This window comes from Marmota marmota, unplaced genomic scaffold (assembly GCF_001458135.2).
Source record: "Marmota marmota marmota unplaced genomic scaffold, marMar, whole genome shotgun sequence".
NCBI classification, from domain to species: Eukaryota; Metazoa; Chordata; class Mammalia; order Rodentia; family Sciuridae; genus Marmota; species Marmota marmota.
This window is the reverse complement of record NW_025999983.1, coordinates 4,459,092-4,480,985: the sequence shown is the minus strand read 5'-3', so window position 1 is coordinate 4,480,985 and position 21,894 is coordinate 4,459,092. Positions and strand designations below refer to the sequence as shown.

At 48.0% G+C, this 21,894-nt stretch overlaps 1 long non-coding RNA gene across 2 annotated transcripts in view; it reads left to right on the top strand.

The window, feature by feature from the left end:
* LOC125617605 overlaps nucleotides 1-21,894 on the top strand; it is a 126,348-nt gene that overhangs the window by 6,220 nt on the left and 98,234 nt on the right. The window contains exon 2 of one of the 2 annotated variants that reach the window (XR_007348661.1): nucleotides 7,569-7,757. The exons of the other annotated variant lie outside the window; for it this stretch is intronic. This is a non-coding gene — a long non-coding RNA (uncharacterized LOC125617605). The remainder of the gene's footprint in view (nucleotides 1-7,568; nucleotides 7,758-21,894) is intronic. 2 annotated transcript variants of the gene reach the window in all.

The following is a 21,894-nucleotide window of genomic DNA, read 5'->3' as shown; positions in this document are numbered from 1 at the left end:
TAATTGGCTCCTGAGTGCCCATATTTAATTGTGACATTGATTTGGTATTAAATTATTAGCTTTTCCATCCCCTTCACCCTGTCTCTGCCTGTTTCCGTGGCAGCGATACACACCTTCTCGGGAGCCTGGTACACAGTGGGGTGCAGTTCCAGGTGGGCTCCTAAGCAAGCCGCAGAGGCAGCAGCAGAGCCAGGCTGAGTTTGATTTACAATAACAAGACTTTACTGAGGAAATAATAAAAGGTTTTTTAGGGATCTAAGAAGTTGGTATTTGAATATCAAGAAGCAAGCTTAGAATGCTATGCATAGAATTTATACAAAGCTTGAAAGAAAGAAGAAAAATTAGATGAGCTCACAGCCTTTTCCTTCCTCCAAGGACAAGTGAATTCAAAAGCTGGTTGATTTGGGAGTGTAGGGGGAAGAAGGCTGAAATACAGGTCTCCCGGGCTTGGCGTCCCGCCTCACAGGCCTCATCCATTGAGCCCTTGGGAAGGCAGGGAAGGCTCAGACCCCCCGGGAGACCATACCTGCTTTCCAGGGCCCACCAGGAAGTTGACTGGTCTTCAGAGAATGGGTTCAGAACAGCCCTGGAATTAGGGCACCATGAATCTAGCAGCAGATTTGAAGAAGCTTTTAGCTGGGCTTGTTGTGGCCAAGTGAAGGTCTGTACCCTTGCAAGGTGCAGGAAGTTCCCCTGGGGGTTCCGGAACATGCCCTCTCCTTACTGGGGCGCTAAAAAGGTACCAAGGATCCCAGAGAATTGGGAGTAACCTAGGGTCAGTTCAAGGACAGGAAGGTTTGACAAGATGCCGGAGAAGCTATCTTGGAAAGATCAAGCCCTCAGCAGTTCTGTTGGACAAGCCTAGGAAGGGGCATTGAGGAGAACCGAGGGCACCTGCCCCGACACAGGGGCCAAGCGGAAGTCCCCTGGACACAGGTGGGGGAGGAAGAACAAGAGGGGAATGGAGAATTGGGGGTCAAGCTAATTCTCAAAGAGACTTTTTAAATCCTAAGTTATTGAGTCTTGTTGAATTTTTAATTTTGAACAAAATTCCAGCCCTCCCCTTGAAGGAAGAGCCTGAAAAGTCAAGTACAGGGAAGGGAGAGCCCGCGCGCCTGGCATTGCCCAGGTGTGCGGGAGGCTCCACAGAGGGCGGCCTCTCAAGGAGGCAGCGGGATCTGAGGCCACAGAGCAGGAGCCCCCTGTGCTCCTCACCCTCAGGAACCCCAAAGCACCGTTTTACGCTAGCTCTTGGCTAGGAATAAAGTGTGTGTGTGTGTGTATGTGTGTGTGTGTGTGTGTGTGTCTTAATAAGGTTTTCCTTGTGGCCTGATTGGCATGTCACTTATTCTGCGTCTGTGGGAAGATGCCACCCTGAGTGGTCTCCTCGGGTTTGCCTTGCGTATCCTGTCCTCTTGCTTCCTGTTGTGATCCGCCGTTCTCAGTGGACACCTGTCTTCCCTAGACCCACCACCTAGAGTGTGGAACTGGTCAAACCCTTATCCCTTTGTTTGCCACCGTGGCACAGAAGAGTGATGAGGGCTCCAAGTGAGATGAATCTAAGCTAATTGGTACGCCTAGATTCACAGCTGACTTTAAGAATTAGGTCTTCTATTGAAAAGTAAGTGTAAATTGGGTTTTTAAAATAGATTAAATCACTTAAATTTACACCAAAGTGGTGTGATGAAAGAATACAATTGTGAGTTCTTTTGGAAAAGTAACAAAGCACGTTGTGGCTGGTTAATCACCATTTTTATTCATTGATTTTGTCCAGCACCTTGTTTCTTTTCTTCGTGCTGGGCACTCTTCTAGGTGTTTGTCTTGGTTATAAATTCATTTTGCTACATACAGATTTTTCTTGAACTAAGACAGCTGTGTCTCTCCGTGTCATGAGTGTGGAGTCCCTTCTAATGTCATCCAAAGAAAAAAACTGAAAATCTGTAGTTTTTGAAAAAGTGGCAGATTTCCCTTTGAGGGCTTTAAAATTCCTACTGCATTATTCTTTCATTTCACCTTGATCTCAAAGATCCTGAATTCTCGGAGGAGCAGAGTTGGTCCAAAGCCATGCGCCCACCAGCTCAGCCGTGTGTCCCCGCCAGCCTGCCCTCCCCGCAGGGCTTCCTCTACCCAGTACCACCTCTGGAGCAAGAGTCTGAAAGCTTCAAGGGAGCAGTGGCATTTGGGCCCGTCATCAACCTCAGCCAGTGAATTCTGACATTTTAGGCCACCTGAAGTTTGTTTTTTCATTTAATAACCATTTAGTAAGCACCTACTGTGTGCCAAACACTCAGATTCTACTATTTTCAAGAAAACCAGCACATGAGTAATTGATTAAAATATGCTCCTTGTTGGTTCATTCAGAATCCCTTTTGAATACTTACTTTGTGTTTAGAGATAAATATTTTTCCAGGGGTTATTAGCAAAGTGCTCACTGAGGACCAGCTCGCTTAGCCTGCTGGTCGGGCAGGGACTGCAGGAGCCGTTGGGACACACTTTTAGGTGAGAAGATGTGAGTGGAGAGTCAGCCTTGCAGGCAGGTGGGCCTGATCACAGCATCAGAACTGGGGCATGGGCGTGAGCCCAGGTGGGTGGTGAGTGACACACATGCAGCCTCAGGCTACCAGAAAGATCCGGCCAGGAGTTATGGACCCAAGCAAGGGAGGGGGGTGTTCCCCTTTTCTTTGTATAGGCTGCCTTTCAGGAGACCTCAGTGCCACCTCTAGCAGATTAAGCTTTATGGTCATTCGTTATGTGGTATGTGTCACCTCTATTCATTTAGGAGAGGAATCCATCAATTTGGGTTGGCAGTTTGGGCAGATTCTGCTAGTTGCCAGTCTAACACCATCAGATATGCCCTTGACACTCAGAATAACGATTACTTGTCCTAGACTCTTTGGCCACACTACATGGTCATCTGACTGAGCTCTGTCTAATCAGTTGGGGTCTTCCAGCAAGGTGCCTAATGAGATCTGACTCACCCTTCTCTACCCCCTTTTCTGATGTCAGGAATACAGATGTGATGGTTGGAACCAGGGCTGATTTGTCCACTAGGCACAGCAGGCCGAGTACCTAGTATCCACAATACTTTTAGGAACTCAATAAAAGTTTGAATTCTTATGAAAATCAGAAAGAAAAAACCTTTTAAATTAAAAGTGTTTTAACATAATGCTAACAAATCTGTCCTAATACCAATGTAGCTATAGAACGTCATTTTCAATATTTCTTTAAGAACTCACTCATTATGACAAAAGTGCCTATAACAGGGGTTCCTTTCTATGTCACAGGGTCCACTTCATGCTTTGAATATAAACCTTGCTGTTTGACCACTGGTAACTAATTTTAAAATTGACATGCTGCCAGGCACGATGGCACATGCCCATAATCCAATGACAAGGAGGCTGAGGCAGGAGGACCACAAGTTTGAAGCCAGTCTCAGCAACTTAGTGAAAACTTGTCTCAAAAATGGCAGGGGGTGGGGGCGCATGCTGGGACATTACTTAATGGTAAAGTGCCCCTGGGTTCAAGCCCTAGTACCAATTTTTTTTTTTAAATAAAATCGACATTTTTTTTCTTTCCCTTTTCTCTTTCTTGCCCTCCCTAGACTTGGGGGAAACAAGATTAACGTTCTTCCTGTCCTGAGCTGAGTTTTCTGTCTTCTGGCTCCCTGACCACAGAAGTGAAGAGATCCAGACTTGGGAGCTGGTCCCACTGGATCTAAGGAATGGCTATGATCTCAAGGCCATGGTTATGCCACGGATTATGACTGTGGAGAGACACAACTGGAGCTTAGTCTGTATATCACCACTTTAAAAGTCCTCTGCTCCTTCTGCAGTTAGAATCACAGCCTCGGAGACGAGAGCCCACTGTGTTCTTCTTTGCGAGCAAATGAATAAAACTTCCGTTTATTTTTTCTCATTATTGGATCAGCAATGGGGACAAGGACAAAGATTTCAATATCATGCCAGGGTCAGCAAAAATCAGAACGCAGCTCTGGTTAGAGCCACTTTTTGAGAAGGACAGGGAGGGATGAAGGTGCCCAGAGAGTGAGTGGGCAGCCACAGCACAGTAGCTCGTCCTCCTGTGTGTCCAACACTCACGTTTGGCCACTGTATTTGAGTTTCTGCTGCAGGTAGCTGTTTTCTATTCCTGACTAAGGCAGCCATTCTACCCTGACCAGCCTGTGTGGCCTCTAAGTGACTGAGTGCAGTGTATGACAGGCTATGGCAGCCAAGGAGCTTTCTCCAGGCCCTGTGCACATGCCCACATCCTGCTTCCTGCCAGCGGGAGCTTTGTTCCATAGACTGGGTCATGGGATATTTACAAATTGTCTTCATATGTACCTCCAGTGTAGGCCTACTATCCCAAAGTGGATGTTGTATCATTGTACATTTGGACAATTCAATTGCAGCCAATGTTTTGGAATCTTCAGAAAATTTCCCCTCTTCAAAACCACCCACAACATCCACTGTCTATGGGTTTCTTAAGGAACTTCAGGAAATATTTCCCCATGAATATACCCAGCGTCTTCTCTTCCCCCTCTTCCCCTTCATGTACAGGCCAAGGCTGGGTTATCATTCTGCCCTGCACCCTCAGATCCCACTGGCACTCAGTTCACATGGAAAACTCCCAGTGTAACACGTGGTTTGTTTAAACAGCATCAAATAACAAAACCCTTCCAGATCAACTCAGAAGGGGGAATGCTAGATCTTCTGACATTCATTCTTGCAGAGCACAGCTTGCTCTAGACTTGGTGACAGGTCCAAGTTCGGGCACCTAACAAGGAGGTCCCTGGAATCTCAGACTCACTGAACATTTCCGAGTGTTGGTTGAAATAGTCTTCCTTGGAGACGTTCTTCTAACCAGAACTTGTCCTCCTCTGCATTGCAATTTATCTCTGCAGATTGGAGAATCCGCAGGAGCACTAAAAATAACAGAGGCTCCCCCCACCCCCAGTCCCCTCCTCTCTGCCGGTGCTTTCTCCCTGTGGCATCCCGGGTGCCACCGGGCCCAGCCAGTCCTGTCTTCATGGTCTGGTGTGGGTTTGTGCGGCACCGACTTCCTGCAGGTCAGAAGCAGCTGGCAAGATATCACCTCGTGTGTCAGGTGCAACATTTTGGCTCCAAGCCTGGAGCACAGCAAAGGGAGAAAACTAGTCCAGGTGGCTCAGAGAAGAGAGGTGCCCTCGCCCACAGGAGGCCTGGACACCAACAGAGTCCATCGCAGGTGGAGATGGAGTGAGAAGAGCCCGCGCCAGGAAAGGGAACCGGCGGAGCTGGAGTTGCCCAAAGGCTAATCCTCGAGACCCAGCAGTCCGCCAGGGTGGCCCAGCGCGCAGAGGCCGGAGGCGGCCGCGCAGTGGGTGCACAGTGGGTGCGCAGCTGCGAGGCCCGCGCTCGCGCATGCGCCCCGACCCCGGTGCGGCCAGCCTGCGCCCTGCGCCCTGCGCCCGGGCGACCGGGAAGCTCAGCGGCGGGTGCGCTCTTGCCGCGGGGCTGCGGCTCGGCCCGCGCTTCTGCCTTCCGACAGCCCATCCTCTCCTTCTCCGCGCCTCTTCCGCTTTCCTCCCGAGGCCTCTCAGTGCCATGATGCCGAAAAGGCCTTGTCCCGTGTCCTGGCGTGGCTGTTCCATCAGTTTTACTGACAGATATTGAAATCTTGCTCTTCTGATCTCCAGGGCGGTTGGTAGAAGTTACGGAAAGGTTCCCGCGATGTCGCTGCAGCTGGGACATAAACGGCCCCATCACACTTTACCGCCCGAGCATTGACTGCTCTGGGAGCTCCACCTGTAAGGTCTTAAAAAACATATAAGAAATAATGTTTTTAAGACTTTGCTGCTAAGAGGCTCAACAGCATTTGAAAACAAACTTTGTCCTTCTTTTGCATTTTTATTTTATTTTTTCCTTCTTAAAGGGGCAGATGCCTCTCTGAGTTTGGCGCAGCTGAATAATCTTTTCCTCTATCTTGAAGGGTCTTTGAATGTTCGGTTTCCACTATGGTCTCTCCCACTTGAGAGTTGTGTGCCTTCCTGTGGCAGCTGAACGCCTCCCCTGGGATGGCGGTGGTGTGGCCTGCAGGGAGCCAGGCTGCCAGCAAGTGCCTCTCAGGTGGCTCACCCAGACCCTCTGGAGAGAAGCACCTCCGTCCCTTTTCAAAGTGCAAAGCAACGTGAAAAGCCCAACTGTGCCATGTTGAAATTCTCATGTCCACACAAAATTTGTATGCTGCAAACCTCACCCCCAGGTAATGGCGTTAGGAGAGAGGCCTTTGGGAGGTGGTGGGGTGTAGGGTGGAGCCCTCTCATGATAGAGGCCAGGAGAGACCCCTGGGCCTTCAGCCCTGCAGGCTGGAATTAGAGGACAGCTGTTTATGAGCAAATAGGCCCTTGCCACATTCTCAATCCCTGGTGACTTGACCTTGGACTTCCAGCCTCCAGACAGTGGGGATAAGTTTCTGCTACTTGTAAACCACCCAGTTTCTGGCATTTGGTTTTAGCAGCCTGAGCAGATGGGACAACCAATAAAACAAGGAGAAGCTGCAGTCTTCTTGAGAACAAGGCCACGCATTTTCGACTGGAATACTAGATGACTTTTAAAAATACATTAGTTCTCCCCTTATTTCTGTTTTTGTGTGGATTTCCATCGCTGGACTGATAATAATCACTTTCTCAGTTAACTCAGAAACAAGTTTCTGCTGCTCTTTCCCTTTGGTCTCTGTGAGTTCTTGGGGTAAAGGGTGAGGTCTGAGTGCATAGTGGATAGGAAAGAAAAACAGGCCCTGGGAGACCCAGGCAACTCCCAGCTGATACAGAGTGGCTTGTGACCTAGGGCAGCTTATTAGCCTCTTTGAGTCTCTGTTTTTTTTCAATGCAAAATTGGGCCAGAGCCCACTGCCTTTGTGTGGTGAAGGTTCCATAGTGGACACTAACTGCCCACCTCAGAACCTGAGACAGAGTAGGTGCTCAACAGTTTTTAGCTGAATTCAACTGAGTTAAATGCATAATTTGCTTTATTTGGACATGGGCCATTACCAGTCAAATGCTTTTGACAACACCAAAATAAATATCAAAACTAAACATCTTTCCCTGGAAATAACACTTCATCTTACATTTTAGAAGTCTTCCTTATTTTATCCAGTAACAAATTATTCTGGAAGACTAGTTGATCTGCACTTCCAAGCACCTATTTAATTTCTACAACTCTAGTTTCATTTTTCCATAATCGTATGTCTTTTGAAAAACATTTTATGAGTTGTCCCTGTAACCTAAATCTATCAGTTTTTGTTAACTCTGGAAAATGCAAGTAGAGGATGTTTTAGTTTTGAAACAGGATTCACGCAGTGAACCGTGGAGATGTGCTAAGCTGGAGTTGACTCTCAAGAACAAACTGACTCCGTAATGTGCTCCCTGGTGAAGGAGGAATCTAGGACATCTCCCCTTCCATCAGGGGCTGCCAGTGTGGTGTGGGGCACAGAGGGTGCCCCTTTAAGGTAGGAGGTGAGCGCTTGAGCATGAGGCTGGCGTGGTTTTAGAGTAAGCCTACACTTTTGGCTGTGTCTTTGTTTTGCTCCAGACTCAACAGGTCACCATGAGCTGGTGGGAAACAGTCACCACTGTTGTCACTCGGCTCTGATGGCAGCTACCTTTGCTTGGATGGAAGTGCTGTTCCTGCCACATGTTAAATGTGGCACTAAAGGTTGGCTGGCTGCTCCAGAGGCCAGGTCTGGCTCTGCTGGGACACAGTGATTCTGCTTACCAACTGGTAAGTTCTAGATGGGGATTCTTGGCATCCTTTATCCTCCATTGGAAGGAATTTTAAATACATTCACTTGCTTGTATATCAAGGCAGAACAGAATCTTCTACAGTGGCATTTAGGTGGGCAGGAATCCGGGGTTTTCTTCTGTGATCCTTTTCTGTGCATTGCGGTTTAATTAGCAGTGATTGGCTTCTTTGTCTCCTTTAAAAATTTTTCATACATCAGGGTCAGCAATAAACATTAGGTTCAGTGATGTGCATTATGGTCAGCCATGTGTATCGGGATAGCTATATACCTTAGAACCCATGGTCTTTTCTCTACCCCTTCTTCAGTCAATGGTCTATTACTACCTACCTGAAGGGTGATGCGCTTCCTTGGTAGAATTTAAGTTCCTGCTACTTTCTCTCCATTGTTTTATAGAATACAAATATGATTCACTTGCAAGAAAACAGGGACTGTATGTGGCCCAACATTAGGTATTCTTCTCTATTGAAAGGCTTCAAATCTACCTGCCTGAGTATGTAATTAAGTAACAAATTCTATGCGATATTCAAGTTTATTCTTTTAAAATCCCCAGAAATGCTTTAAAGCCAGACACTAACAAAGCCCATAAAGAGAAAGGAGAGTTTTATAGTAAACCAGGGGAAAGCATAAAGGAAAAAACATAAAAGCAAAAGTAGGTAAACAGTGTGTTGAAAAGACAGGAAGTTTTCCATAAAAGAAATTAAATTAGAAGAAGGATTCATTTGGGAAAGTCTGACATAGCCTATGAAAAAAATAGAAGCGAAAGAATTAAACTGACAAAAAGTCAATTAAAAAAGAAAACCTGCAAACAACCACAGAGCCTAGGTTGCCTGTGCCCATGCAGAATTGAGTTTCCATGCTCGGGAGGGCTCGCTGGCACTGGAGACCGGCCCAGTACCAAGGCTGTGCTCCCAAGATGACAGATGCCTCCCTGGATATGTGGCCATTGAAGCCGAGTTGTAAAGGTGAAGGTCCGCAGTGCTTGTCAGATTTACTTGAAATATGTAAGTACAGCTAGACAAACTGAGAGGGAGGGCGAGCACATTTTTCTTTCCTCATGCCTAGTTCCACCAGACTGAACCTCAGTTCCTTGGCTGAACCTCACAGGATGACTGAGCTGCAGCAGGAGAGCCTAGGGCCTAGGCCTCCCCATTTCCTGGACTTGCAAAGGGGTTTGGCCTCCCCAGGCAGCTGATCACATCTCCATTAGCTGCTGCTCTGGGAGGGAGGCCGTGAGATGGGAATGTGGTGTCCCGGTTGCCCGAGAAGAGGGTCTTGATGGCAGGGAGGGCACGAGGCCTCCTGCAGCCCTGTTCCTCCCACTTGGCTTACAGCACACTCCTGCTCCCAAGCAAGGGGCTGGTGCCAGTGAGTGGGGCATTGCCTAGGTCATTTTTGGAACCTTTTTATTTGCTCCAGTTTGTAAACCTGGGGTGGTGGTGGGAGAAGAGAATGTTACGGGAAGCTGAAAAGGAATGATGAGAATTAGGGAGGGCTTCCTCTCTGGCTTACGTCCCTGGTCTGTGTGATTCCCAGCTCTGTGGAGTCACAGCTGATGATGACAAGGATTGGCTGAATCTCTCTTTGTATTTATGGAGGGATTCCCTTTGTTTGGAATTTGTAACATGGGTTTTGATCTATAACTGGAATTTGAGAAGTAAGTCTAAGAACTGACTATATGAATCTAGTGTGTTGCGTAGTATTTGATTTCTAATGTTTGATTTCTTAGTCAGCAAATGCTCCTGACGTACCTACTCTGCTCCCATGCTAAGTGTTGGTGACAGGCAGAGAATAAGACAGGCAACGGCCCAATGCTGGCGGAGTTTCTATTCCCATGGAGAAGGTAACAGTAAAAAAATAAATCAATGTAATACAAATACCAGGTCCTCAGACACCAGCTGTCTGTCAGGCAAGGGAGAGCTGGGGGGCCGGGAGGCCAGGCAGGGTGGGCGAGAGTCCAGACCAAGGGACCAAGAAGCAGTGAGAACCAGCGAGCGGCTGCTGGCCCTAAGTGGAGCTGAAGGTGGGTGGGGTGGGCTGTTCTGGGCATGAGGAGCTCAAGAGGAGGCAAAGCTAGCCATGTCGGCTCTGTTATGAAGTTAGATGTGCAGATGATCAATAATTAAAGCTATAATAAAAATCTTTATGCTACTACCAATATCAGGCAGTGATGGCTGGGGGACAGCTGGGCTTCATGTTTGTGACTTCATGTTTGTGACCTCAGGACAACCCGGCAGGCTTTAGACTCCTCGCAGAGCAGAGGAGAAAGCTGGTTTGGAGGGGCAGAGCTGGGATTCAGCCACAGGCCTGCCTAACCTAAAACCCTCACTCAGGACTCAGCAGGGGGGCGTTGCCTGCAGAGCCACTCCAGTGCTGATGTGTGGTTCTTCCCTTCGGGGTTCTGATTCATTAGGTCCCAGGTGGGGCCCAGGGACAAATGAATTTTTCAGAATCTCCCCAGAATATTCAGCAGCCAGCAAGCAGAACTATAGTTTACCTGCTGTCTTTCAGAAAACTTTAAATAATCAAGCAATCAGATAAGCAGGCAGCTGGACAAAAATGGCCGAACTCTTTAAGTAGCAGAGGAGCCGAGGGTTGGGTCAGACACATTGATACCAGTAATGAGAATCAGGGCCAAGTCCCTAATTCACTGATGTGAGGATTAAACACCTGAGAAACACGAGGCAAGTGCAGAAAGCAAGTTTTATTTAAAGGCTAGAACAGAGATAGACTTCTCCCAAGAGAGGGGCCCAGAGCTGGGTGTCCGAGGAAGTGGGGGTGTCCTGCCGGTATTTAGTACTGATGTTGGAATGGACCACTTCCCTGTAGTGATCTGTGACCACACTCTCCTCTAGAAGGGCCCTTCAGGAGCCAGCCCTACAGGGAGGCTGTGCTTCTTGTTAGATGTCAGAAGTAGGGGAAGATGTCTTTTCTCAGTGTAGGAAGAGCTCTCTTGATATTGAGGATATACAATAAAATGAGTGCATTTTCATTTTCTTCAGAAATATTTTGAGTAGAATGTTCTCTTAGATGTCGGGGGTGGTGGAGGAATCAGACAAATTGAAAAGAGACACTGACACTCCAAGGGCATGGCAAGGTGGGAGGTGTGCCCGAGGGGAGCAGAGCTGCCCCGGGGAGAGGCAGGGTCAGTGACAGCCGCCAGAGGAGACTGTGGAAGCTGGGATGTAGAAGATGGACCTCACAGACACCCGGCCCCCAGGCTCACAGCTGGACTCCTCATCCTCCCCTCCCACGTCCCCACAGTCCTTGTGACACTCAGTGGTGACTCTGTCCTTCCTGCATCTCAGGCTCTAAACCAGAACTTGTTGTCATTCCTCATTTTCTCTTCTACCCCATTTTCAATCCATCCACAAATTCTGTCTGCTGTATCTTCGACCTGTCTGCAAGAGGCTTAGAAGCAAGAGTTGCCTCGTCCACTTGTGTGGGAAGGTGGATGGGAGTGCAGAGCTCCCTGCAGCCCAGCCCTGCACTCCCCCAAGGCTGGCCGGAATGGGAAGAACATAGTGGGGGGTGGGATTCCAGGCAGGAGGATTGCTGGGAATTAGACACAGGGGTCACTGGGGATTGTGATCACAAACCACAGAGAAGTTCAGTAACTTGGGTCCAAGTGCAGGAGGACTCGGGAAGGTTCCCCTGGTTATGGAATGTGAGTGGCTGGAGAAACAAGCATGGGCAGGGGAGGCCTCTGCAGAGGTCTGGAGGCGAGGCTGACTCCACAAGGGCCTCTGGTGGGGCAGGAAGGGAAGCAGTTCCACTGTGCGTTTCAGAGGCTCATCAACATGAGTAGACAGTTTATTGGCTTTGGAGGTAAGAAAGGAAGACTCGACCATAAGCAATTTTTCACTTTCTTTGACCCCAAATAAACATACAACAAATACTCTAAGATTGAAGTTTTAAACCATTATGTGTGAGAAGGCAGGGGTGTATCATTAACAGAACTTATTTGGGGAGGAAAATGAGAAGTAGGATTGATTTTGAGGTACATCGGAGGGATACAGGCATGTGGGGGTTGTGGATCGAGTTGCAGATTTAATCACAAGATGCATATCAGCAAGTTTGGACTAAGTAATCTGAAATTTAATAAATGCTTAGACCATCTTGAAAATATACATTATACAAAAGTTCTTTAAATTTCAGGGTTGGGCTGGCAAAGCCATGAGTTCTGTAAATGAAGTAGGAGTTAGATCTACAACCATAGGATCCAAATGGGGTCCTCAAAAGCCTGTTGCAAGTGTGGAAAGTTTCAATAAAACAAAGATGAACCCACAGGGAGAGACACCATCAAGGAGCATATGTATCATGTTTGCTGCATGAAAAACGCCTCGTGTAAGGGTTTGTACCGTGGTGTTGGTTCTTTGCTACTTTGGGGGTGGAATATATGCTACTATTCTGGTCCAAGAGCCTACAAGCCAAAAGAAAATTGCTTTTGTTTAACAAGAGAGCCTAGGCTGGTAATACTCTGGGACCATCTGGTAAATTTAAACACCATGGAGTTATAAGTTATGTGCCGTGATCCAAGGTCACACAAGACTGCCTTATCTGGGTGTGATAGCATACACCTATGATCCCAGGGAGGCAGGAGGATCACAATTTGAAGCCAGCCTCAGCAACTTAGTGAGACCCTGTCTCAGGAAAGAAAAAAAAAAAATGACTCCCTCTGATGAAGTACCACTGAAGATGTCAGTTATGCAATGAAGACTCCCGTACGTCCCACAGTCATGCAAACAATGTGGTGTTCATCGGAGGAAAAGAGAGCCCGGAATTAGACTCACACATACAGAAACTCAAAAACAGCATTACAAACTCAGTGGAGAAAAGGATAAATTCACTATTGTAACTGGAAAAGTTAGATTATGTCTTTCTTTCCCGCCAAACACTAAAATAAAGTGGTAAAACTTACAAGGTATTAATCTTCTGGCAAAATAATGACCTCCAAATCTGATACACAAAGCATGAACCTTAAATGAAAATATTGACAAAACTGACAGTATTAGCTGAGGACTTCCCTCTAATCAGAGATGGCTTAAAAATTAAAGTACTGAAGATATTTGGAAATGCATAGAACTCACAGAAGATTCACAAGCAGAATACACAATGAAATTCAGCCATCCACAGAAAGGGCATAAGGACCAATGAGAATGTGAGCGAAGTGTATGGACAGGCAGTTTCTAAGAAGAAGAGCTAAATGGACAGTCGTATATGAGGTGCTGCTGAAGCTTTTGGTTTCATGAAGTTTGGAGTAATAAAGACTGGGAATTCCACACTCCTCAGGCCGCCCGCCAGCCGCAGGTGCTGGTGAGACACCAACTGTGGCATCACGTGCCTTGTCATGCCCAATATACTCCTCCCTGTGGTTGTGCATGTCCCTCCTGCACACAGGCCCTCCGCTCCAGAACCAGGAGATGCTGCACATGCTCCCCATGGGTCGTGGAAGCCAAGCTGTGGGATGCAGGGAGAACATGAAGCATCATAGATAGTCCTTGGAGAACCTCTGGAGTGGGAGGAGCAGGAGGAATAGGATCCAGAAAGGTGGGAGAGGAACGAGAACAGGGCCGTGTTCTCTCTGCAGGACAAAGACCACCAGGCGCAGGGAACCCACCGGCTGTAAGGAGGCTGATGGCTCAAAGAGGCTGTGTTTCCTAGGAAACCGTGAAGGGACACTAAGTGCAGAGCTAGGGTGTGCTGGGCGGGGCTGGCCCGGGTGCAAGGGCGGAGCAGCCTGGCGCGGTCCTTTGGAGGAAGTCCAAGGCTTAAGAAGGGAAGAGCAATTCCTCCGTGGTTTGGTCGGGAGAGGAAGGAGGAAGATGAGTTATTCGCTTTTGGATTTGCCAAGATAAAGGAAAAGATTGCTTTCTTTTCTGGACACTTGAGACTTGCACTGTTTGTAGAGAAGCGGGGAGAGTAAAGCTGTACGACGGACCGAAGACAGCGACTCAGACCTGCAGACTTTCATTTCTGCTGCGGACAAGACGGAGAGATGTGCTTTCATACTTTCCATTGGGATCTGCATACACTGGGAAGTGAGACGCCTCTGAGGGAATTCGAGGGCCCAACAGTGCCAACTCCAGGGCCAGATGACACCAGAACCTGCTGCACTTTGAATCGCACTCATTTAAAGATTTTTTTTTTTTTTTGTCTTCTGGATTTTTGCTTGTCTTCAGTCAGGCAAGGAAATCATTTTATTATAAGATCTTGGGAACTGATGAGTAGGATCCCTTCATCAATTTTTGGCAGAGGTTCATATTTAACCTGTGGAATTTCATCATATGAAATTGTGATATACTTTTGTTCAGACCAGAGGTTGGTCTATCATAAGAATCCCTTTTCTTTTCCACTATTGGGAGGAGGTGAGGAGGAAATCCCCATTGTCCTTCCTTCCCGGGACACGCTTCACTGCACACTGCCAGTCTCCTGCCATGGCCAGGGCTGGTTTGCTCAGCCCTGCTCTCCTCCTGTGTCCCAGCTCCTCCCTTCCTGTAACCTACCTTGTGCCCCACAGATGTTTGGTGGGTCATTTTGCCCTGCTTTGGCGGGCCACACACCTGTTGACTCTCAACTTCACAGTCACATCACAAAGGAGCTCAGAGTAGCCCTGGAGAGCTAAAGTTCAAAGCCCCCCTCTTAAATATTGTACCAACATGCCCAGGCTGGTATGTGGAGGCTGGTCTCAGAGCCCCTGGGGATATCCCAGAGCGGAGGGTGGGAAGAGGCCCCAATTCTCTGGGACCTTTCCCTTATCTGAAGTCCTCCCCACTAGGTGCAGCCAGAGTCCCATGCCTGTGGGTCTTTACTCTTTGCCTCTCTTGTCACCCTGTCCTGGACTGTGATGTCTTATATCCCTTCCTCCCAGTAGAAGAACAAGCCCGGCCCTCCTGCCTGCAAGGGGCCTCCCTCCACTGGGGACAAGGGGTGGATGTGGGTCCTCCAGGCTTGGCTCTTGATATGCCAAAGGAGGAGACCACGGAAGACAGTCTGGCTTTCCTCTCTCAGCAGTGCTGGGCTCCTCAACTCATGGTCACGCTGTAGCGCTCATTTTGCTATAAGAAGTCGTAAAGCTAATATATAGAAATATATACATGTTGTTAGTTTCCCCTAAGTCTATTCTTCTTCTCTTGCATTAGGTACATTGTTGTCCAGCCAGACACATTCTCCAGCCCCCCTGGCAGCTCATTTTGGCCACAGGCTAAGTCCTGCCTGACAGGATGTGCAGAGAGCCATGTGTGAAACTTCAGGGCGTGGCCTTGCAGGCAGGAGGCTTGCCTCTCGTTGCCAGTCTGCTCTGTGCCTCATGGATGTGGCGAAAACTAACTTTGAATGGGGCTGAGCTCCCCACACCGTTACAAGGACAGAGCACAGGGCCAGAGGGACAGGCCACTTATTGTGGTTTCTGTGCTAACATAAGCCTATGTGGTAACATACAGATGGCTTTCAAAACATCCCAATTAAATTAAAATTTAAAAAATATATATAGGTTGTTAGTTCCCCCGAAGTCCATTCTTATCTGGCATTGGGCAGATAATATTGAACTTGACAAAGTCCTCAGGATCCAGGACAGGGAAGTATAGGAATAAAATTTTGCTGCCGTTTGTTCCTTGATTTAGGGAAGGTGGACCAAGAAGTTGGCCAGAAAAGAGAGCCAGTTTTTACTGAAACGATGCTATTGGGGAAGGAAGAGGGTGGTTGGGAAGTGACTGGGGGCTGGGCATGTCAGGAGCCCGGGGGCTGCTCCTTCAGAGGGACTGTGGCCATCCTGATGAGACCGCCTTCCCTGAGCCTCAGGAGCCCTTTGCTTTCCTGAGCCAGGAGGGTTCTCTGTGGCTGGTCCTGGTGTCCTCTCCTCCTGCAGTGTGAGGTCCATCCCTCTGGGACACACCTCTCAGGTCTGGTCCTCCCTGCCCTCCATGCCTCACCTAGTGACCACATGGAACGCTGGACCTCCTCACCCCCTCCCCTTCACTTGGTGCCCATCTTCCAGAGTGGTTTTAACTTGTCCTGTGTGCCACCAACAGGAAGTACCATGTTTTCTTATTTCAACCCCTGCCGTTCCAGCCGCTGAGGCACCACATTTACTATACACTTAAAGGTTGTGGCAACAGGTGTGAGGTTGTGCGTCCTGCCTAAAGCCACGGGCAGAAGGCCTGCAGCACCATCTGCACACATGGGGGTGATAGCGCTGTTCTGAGTGGGAGGGATCACCATGAGGGCCCAGCTGTGCTCTGCTACACCCTCTTCACCATGATGTTTATTCTCATCTCAGGCTCAGAAACAATGGGATCTACGTGACCATGGACCGAAGCCCCTGAAACCAGGAGCCAAAATAAATCTTTCCTCCTAGAAGATGATTTTCTCAGGGGTTTTGTCACAGTGACAGAGGAGGTGACTAACACAGGACAGGGTAGGATAGTTGTAGGAATGCAAAAAATCCACTCTCAGTGTCTTAGTATGTTTATGACAAGGCGGTATTAAAATTCATGAGGAAGGTGAGTGGGGAAATGGATTAAAAGATGATTTCCAGCTTTTATGAACAAATTGCATTTTTTACTTATCAAAGCTCAAAATGATTCTCAATCTTTAATAATTCCTTTCATGCCATGTATCCCAAGATGTCTTTTAACACTGTAAGATTGTAACTCAGTGACGCATAAATAGGTTAGGCTTTTTTTTTTTTTTACAAGTTTGAATTTAAATGATGAAAATTGACATTTTCATCTTGCAAAAGAAAATGAATTGCAGACCTCTTAAATAAACACAAACAAATAAAAGGCGGATGGCTTTGGATCTGAACATTTCCCCTTGAAAGACACTGGGCTTCACCAGGGTGGACTTTGAAGCCTTCTGTTCAGCTTTGAAAGTATCTACCGACTTTGATGGCAAAGAACTTTGTAGCACTAAATATTTTAGTGGTGATTTACGAACAGTGTTAAGAAATACGCCTTTTCTTTCATAAAATCAAGTCCTGACACTTAGTAAAATGATAAGGATTTATGGGCTCAAATGTTTTGCATGGCAGCTTCTCAGGATGGTAATAGATTCATAAATATTTCCCTTTTTGAATTTAAAAGGCAAAATGAATTAGAGAAAAGAGCCATATTAAAGGTACCTCGTCGAAAAGAGATGACACACTTTGGGTGTTGCCCAGTCTCCCGGTCTCTGAGCACTGAGCCACCTGCCTCCTCAAAGGTTGGCAGGAAGGGCCTCTCAGTTTTCCTCTCCCACTCCCTGCTGGAAACCCGTGTGCACCCCCCGCCCCGCTGTATTTAAAATCCATCAACATTTTAAAGATTTAAAGTTTGCTTTAAACATGCTTCTCTCAACACTGACCATTCATCATTTGGATTATTGCAGTTATTATTTTTTAATATTATTCAGTGTGACCACAGCATTTTATACACTTGGAAACTTAATTTAAAGCTAAGTATTGTGGGTGTTATGTTTGAAAAAAGCTAAGAAATAGTGCTCAGGAGCTGCCTGAGGAGGGGATAAAAGATGAGGCGAGAGACAGCGTGGTGGCCAGGGGTCCCGGGCAGCGTGCTGGCTCCCAGTTGCCTGGATACTTTTGTGTCGTGGTTTAATTCAGCCCAGATGCTGTGAGTTCTCTTTTTGCTTCTGTGGTGATGGCGATGTTGCTGGGGATAGGCAGGGGCAGGGGCAGGGCCAGGGAATGAGACAGAAGAAAAGTTGGCCACACAAATACAATACCAGGACAGTGGACGGGTCCTGTAGCGGCAGAGGGAGTGGAAGTTACTCAGGCCTCACAAAGCCTCCGGGTTCCCATGGAAACCCGTGTGTGGCTCTGAATGAGGAGCTTGACTCGGCAGAGCCCCCTTCCTCTCTCTTTTTTAATCGCGGTTGGAGAGGCATTGTTTCCTTGTTATTCTTGTTTTAATAAAACTAAAGACCGCAGAGAAGAAAATACCCCCCAACTCTAGGCGCCCTGTGAACAAGCCAATGACAGGTTTTCTGGGCGGGCTTTCAATCCGGCTGGATCTCCCGGGATCTGAGATCTGGTACCTTTTCTCCAAGCCATGTGCTGACAGTCCACCAGGGCTGTGCCAGGCTGAGATTGGCAGCCTAATTTGAATACCAATGCTGCCTGGGCTGGTTTCCAGAGACCAGGGGAGCCACAGGGGCAGGCAGGGTGGGGAGAGGGAGGGAGTCAGTGGGCGAGGGGCCTCCCGCCCGGGCTCCCTGCCTCCTCTCAGTCCAGTGCCCTTCTCTGCCGGGTCTGGCAAGGCTGCTTTCTGTGCCTCAAGGATTACTGTCCCAGTGCGAGGGGGGAAATTGGCAAGTAAAAGAGAAAGAAAGAAAGAAAGAACAGAAACCTCAAAGCCTGGGATTTCTATCACCTCCATATTAGATTTCATTAGGATGCTGTCCGAGAGAGAAGTTTGGGGCTTTTGTTGTTGTGTTGTCAAAGGGTTTAAAAGTACTAACAGGATGTTTTTATCTTTACTAGGAAAAAGACAGGCGCCCTTTTGTGCTAATGGAGCCCAGCTAACATCTATGAACAGGGAGACTTTCTAAAGGGAAAGTGAGTTCCTACAATAGTATCAAACAAAATAATCTGCTCTACGGAAAACAAGATGGGCTCTTGTCAGAACCCCTGAATGGAAGTTATCTGGTATTTTTCCATGGATGAAATTTTTAAAAATCAGAGATTATCTTTATTCCTCCCAAGAAAATGTTTTAAATGGAAAAGATGGTGGTTCTGCATTGTCATATTGTGAAATATCTTGTTTAAATAATTTTGCAGCTTTTGAGAGTCTGACTAACCGCCCTTGCAGATTGAAGCTCCAGCTTGTCTGTGTCGAGGCTCCGGGCTCCTCCCTGGCCCTCTTTCCTGGCTGGGGCTCCAGGCAGACAGGGTGGGGTATGCAGGGTGCCCTCCTGGGGCCCACTCCTGCACTCACCTGCTGCTTGCATTTGTGACCTGGGTAGCCCCCGCCAGCGACATCAGACAGGCAGGGTATTGTCCCTATCTTGGGCAGCTATAAATTGTCATCATCAGCCACTGTTTACTAGGTGTTCACGGGCATAGGGAGTCCTGCCAGGAACAATCAGTGAGAGCCCAGGAAACACGGATGAAGCCGAGTCGTTCTCAAGGGACAAGATGTCTCGAGCTGGTTATCATGTGCACATCAATTTACTTCTTTGTTGACCATGGAAACCATGGCCCCTGACTTCTGCACCATCCTTCCACCAAGGCTGGCAAAAGCCCTGGCCTTGCCACAGAGCAAGAATCCTTCTCTTAACATGATATCTCTGAGACTTATGTATTTGCACAGTATTTCTTCCTTCTTTTTGGTCAGAGCTCAGCAAGAGAGCCTTTACTGTAAGAACCAGTAAGATAGCATGGGTGAGTTCTTCTTGCCATGCTAGCCACATCCAGGAACTTGACCAAGTTGTGAAAACATATCTGATCTGAAGGAAGGGGAAGGTGGAGGGAACCCTTGCTATTCCAGGAAATCTCTTCTCTGTGGCTGTCGCTGACGTCACCTTTTCTGTGCGCTTGAGAATCTTCCCTTTCCCGGCTGATGAAATTAATTATTGAATGGAGAGGGGGAAGTTCACAATCCACATCTTTAGCCTAATTAATAGACATACTGGGGCACTGTTTCCACTCCTGCTCGCCTCTCAGCAGTGTGTGCGCCTACCCCATCCGCACCAGCCTCTTCAGGGCTTGGAAGGGCCACAAGCAGGTGAGTTGCCGGCTGAGCCCAAAGAGCCAAACAGGTCAAACCAGTCTTCCTCAGCTTTTATCAGATGGACCAGAATGCTAGCTGAGCACAGGAGGCTCTTCAGGGGGTCATGGGAGCAAAGGGCTCTTGGACACACAGGCTGGTTTCCCCTGTGCATCGTGGGTGGGATTCTATGCCTGTCCCCTCTCGGCCACAGACTCCCCCTCCCACAGCCTCAGCTTCCAAGGCTTTTCCATGCACACCTTCTACAGGCCAGGCCACCACTTACGGCTTAGCCTGTATTGATTTTCTTCACTTCAAGTGACCACAGTGTCCCATGCACTGGGTTTGGTAAAATTTGGTAAGTGAAGGAAAGAACAAAGACCTCTCTACTTTTCCATTTTCTCTGTTAGGTAGGTAGAACAGTAAGAATAGCCTCTTCATTTATTTAGTTTTTACTTTTCCCTGCTTTGACCTTTAAGCCTCTTCAGGGGCAGTCACTTCGTGTTGTGAGCCTGGACTGCGTTTTGGAGGACAGGGAGGGGTGCAGGAGGAGCTGGGGGTCCCTTCTGTTCACAGTGCTCCCCTGCAAGGTGCATGGCTGTGCTGGGGTTGTCGCTTAATATGTCAGCTTTTTAGAGGTCTCAGGATTGTGCAAACCCTTGGATCAATTTAGTCTCATTCCACAGCATTGTTTCCAACTGCTGCTCAGCGACGGCAGCCTTCCCGGGGGCTTTGTTAATGAATATAATTTTGCAGCAACAAAAGAAGCTAGGAGAACCGAAAGTTCTAGAGGGAAAACAGCACTTTCTTTTTTTTTTTTTTCCAGGTCGAATTTTCTAAAGTTGCAACTGTTTTCTCCAACAGACACATTCACATGGGCCCAGTTTAGTGAATGCTTAACTCTTTCCCTGGGAGGTTTTGAATTACCCACCTATCAAGATATTTGCTCATGTTCAAGAGCTCAAAATCCTCATTTAGGATTCTTTTCGGCAGTAGTATCACACACACTTTCTTTGTGCACTCTCCAATCCAAAAGGACATGTGGTGCTTTTAAACTGTGTCAAGCTACAATAATGAGAAACTAAGAAATATTACCCTGGCCTTAAAAAATGAGACTCCATAAATTGCAGCCGTGTCGGAAACGTGAACAGTGCGTCCAGGCCCCTTCCCTTTTCTTTCACTCTCATTCCTTCCCTCCACTTTCAAGAACCCTCCACTGACTCCAAGGCTGCCCTTGCACAGGGACGGCCTACTGCACCCTTGCAGGACAGCGGGCAGGTGCTTCTCCTCATCAGTCGTATTTCAGCCACCAGGGGCACTGGGGATACGGGTCTGGTTTTTTATGCATGCAAGCAGATGTGCATTTTTTTGTGAACTAGCTCCTCAAAATCCACTTGTTTCCAGTGGCAATCAGGACACATGGATAAGCAGACCGGGCACCAGCAATCCTGCAGGTCCAGCCATCAGCAGCTGGTGCTGTTCTCAGCCACATCTTTCCACCCCAGTGAGAGGCACTGTGCATGACGTTACCACCCACTCGTAGGTTTCCAGTGTGTCTGTGACCCACCCACCTCGTCCTCATGGGCTTGAGCCAGGCTCGGTGGTGGGTGGTAGGTGCATTATTAGTGGATGAAAAGCGGGTGCTGCTTGTTCCTCACTGGTCCTTGTGCTCCCTGATTGGAACAGGAAACACAGATTTCTCCCTGGAACAGTTGGACACAGGCCCAGGCTTGCACGGTGCTCACAGCCCCCCAGGCCATCGGTGCTAAGACACAAATCACGGCCCTGCAGGTGTACCCGGCGCTACAGGAACACAGCGGAGCTGGCTGTTGAGTTTGATCTTGGGAAAACTGAAAAAATGATGAACTGGGTTTTACCAGAAAAGTCAAGTAGAGACAAGCAGCAGTGTTGTTAGGTGACAGGAGAGAGTGAGGACAGGGTCACATTAGGACTTTTGTGGGCCCAAGGGACTCTTTGTGCGTCCTTTCTTTCGTAAAGTAATATGTCAACAATTATATTTTATGTGTCTGCTGGATGAAGATGAATATATTAATATTGTTTATTAAAAACTTATTCTTTTCTTCTGATGTTAAAATACTGAAATATTTTGTGGTTCCCTAAAAGTACCGGGCCCTTGGACTGTGCCTGTACTGGTCCTGGGAGATCAGTGGGGGAGAGAGAGGAGAAAGGGAAGCACAAAGTCCCAGGAAGAAGACAAGGAAAGAGGCCCCAGAGAAAAAGACCACCAGGGTGGGGTGAGGGGCCACAGAAGAAAGGATGAGGCGCGTCCCCCGGGAAAGCAGGCTGACGGGCAGACAGGGAGGCGGTGAGGCAGAGTGTGGCCGCCGAGGACCCGGTGTACAGGTATTTCAGGAGCTCTGTCCTTGGGTCCCTGCCCCCCCCCCCCCCCGGGGGG